The 2,500-nt window shown below is 44.8% G+C and overlaps 3 non-coding genes across 3 annotated transcripts; all 3 read left to right on the top strand.

Annotated features, from left to right (window-relative positions):
- The first annotated feature begins 276 nt into the window (after positions 1–276).
- Positions 277–350, top strand: trnan-guu. Its single transcript has one exon. It is a non-coding gene; the product is annotated as a tRNA-Asn (tRNA).
- A 561-nt stretch (positions 351–911) lies between these two features.
- Positions 912–985, top strand: trnan-guu. The gene has a single exon. It is a non-coding gene; the product is annotated as a tRNA-Asn (tRNA).
- A 1,192-nt stretch (positions 986–2,177) lies between these two features.
- Positions 2,178–2,251, top strand: trnan-guu. Its single transcript has one exon. It is a non-coding gene; the product is annotated as a tRNA-Asn (tRNA).
- The last annotated feature ends 249 nt before the right edge of the window (positions 2,252–2,500 follow it).

Genomic DNA, 2,500 nt, shown 5'->3' on the forward strand with positions numbered 1-2,500 from the left:
GGCATCGATAGGATTGTCGCACTCTGGAGAGAAGTCCCTCGTGTGGCAGACGCCAATGGGGAACGCCATTCTGTTTACGATGCGTTCTTGGCTGGTTGTATCACAAATGGAAACCTCTTGACTTTGTGCTACATTGTAAATTTCTCACAGAACTCTTTTCCTTCAATATACCACCATTGAAATTTCTGCGATATTGCCCTTCGACAAGTAAACAGCGATGCAGGTGGGTGGGGATTGCAAATCGAAGCCACGCCCCCTCTGAAACAGGACAAAGCAGTCTCTGTGGCGCAATCGGTTAGCGCGTTCGGCTGTTAACCGAAAGGTTGGTGGTTCGAGCCCACCCAGGGACGTCGACTTTTCTGCGTAAATAAGCAGCTAACACGGTGTTGGGTGGTAAGGGTTAAAGAAGTCTGGTGCCTCAGTGTGGGGGAATGAATGAGAGCAAAATCACCAGAAACGGTAGTTCTTGTTCACAAATTTATTAGCGCATTCGTCTGCTAACCCAAAGATTGATGATTAAAATATTGTTGTATGTCATTACAACTATGTTGTAGCGCCTTATAGTCCATTTATCAATTTTTTACTTCATCTTTGCTGCATAGACAATGGCTACCGTAGTTTGTTTTAAGATGGTTATAAAGGCTAATGGAAGTGATGACATTGTCACCGTTACTTGTGTGAAAGACTTGACTGGCGAACGCCATTCCATTTACAGGACTTGGTTAGCTCGTTGTGCTACATCTCACCACGTCTTGACTTTGTGCAACATTGTAAATTTCTAAAAGAACTCTTTTCCTTCAATAGGCCATGATTCTAAATTCTGCCGTATTGCCCTGGTAGAGGTAAACAGCGATGAAGGTGGGTGGGGATTGCAAATCGAAGCCACACCCCCTCTGTGACAGGACAAAGCAGTCTCTGTGGCGCAATCGGTTAGCGCGTTCGGCTGTTAACCGAAAGGTTGGTGGTTCGAGCCCACCCAGGGACGTAGGGTCTTGTGTTTACACAGCCAGCTAACATCATGTTCAGGGTTAGAGAGAGCTGTAGCCAAAGTATCACAGGTTGGTGGAATGAATGAGAGGATGATCATCAGTAGCTGTTGTATAAAAATTGGTTAGTGCATTGGACTGTTAACCCAAAGGTTGATGATGAAAACATCATGGCATGTCGTTACAGCTTGTTATAATCCCTTCACTAATTGTTAACTTGATATACCCCCCATAAACAATGACTACGCTGGTTTGTTTAAAAATGGCTACAAAACCTAATGGCATCGATAGGATTGTCGCACTCTGGAGAGAAGTCCCTCGTGTGGCAGACGCCAATGGGGAACGCCATTCTGTTTACGATGCGTTCTTGGCTGGTTGTATCACAAATGGAAACCTCTTGACTTTGTGCTACATTGTAAATTTCTCACAGAACTCTTTTCCTTCAATATACCACCATTGAAATTTCTGCGATATTGCCCTTCGACAAGTAAACAGCGATGCAGGTGGGTGGGGATTGCAAATCGAAGCCACGCCCCCTCTGAAACAGGACAAAGCAGTCTCTGTGGCGCAATCGGGTAGCGCGTTCGGCTGTTAACCGAAAGGTTGGTGGTTCGAGCCCACCCAGGGACGGCGACTTTTCTGCGTAAATAACCAGCTAACACGGTGTTAGGTGGTAAGGGTTAAAGAAGTCTGGTGCCTCAGTGTGGGGGAATGAATGAGAGCAAAATCACCGGAAACGGTAGTTCTTGTTCACAAATTTATTCGCGCATTCGTCTGCTAACCCAAAGATTGATGGTTAAAATATTGTTGTATGTCATTACAACTATGTTGTAGCGCCTTATAGTCCATTTATCAATTTTTTACTTCATCTTTGCTGCATAGACAATGGCTACCGTAGTTTGTTTTAAGATGGTTATAAAGGCTAATGGAAGTGATGACATTGTCACCGTTACTTGTGTGAAAGACTTGACTGGCGAACGCCATTCCATTTACAGGACTTGGTTAGCTCGTTGTGCTACATCTCACCACGTCTTGACTTTGTGCAACATTGTAAATTTCTAAAAGAACTCTTTTCCTTCAATAGGCCATGATTCTAAATTCTGCCGTATTGCCCTGGTAGAGGTAAACAGCGATGAAGGTGGGTGGGGATTGCAAATCGAAGCCACACCCCCTCTGTGACAGGACAAAGCAGTCTCTGTGGCGCAATCGGTTAGCGCGTTCGGCTGTTAACCGAAAGGTTGGTGGTTCGAGCCCACCCAGGGACGTAGGGTCTTGTGTTTACACAGCCAGCTAACATCATGTTCAGGGTTAGAGAGAGCTGTAGCCAAAGTATCACAGGTTGGTGGAATGAATGAGAGGATGATCATCAGTAGCTGTTGTATAAAAATTGGTTAGTGCATTGGACTGTTAACCCAAAGGTTGATGATGAAAACATCATGGCATGTCGTTACAGCTTGTTATAATCCCTTCACTAATTGTTAACTTGATATACACCCCATAAACGATGACTACGC

This window comes from Thunnus maccoyii, chromosome 22 (assembly GCF_910596095.1).
Source record: "Thunnus maccoyii chromosome 22, fThuMac1.1, whole genome shotgun sequence".
Taxonomy (NCBI): domain Eukaryota; kingdom Metazoa; phylum Chordata; class Actinopteri; order Scombriformes; family Scombridae; genus Thunnus; species Thunnus maccoyii.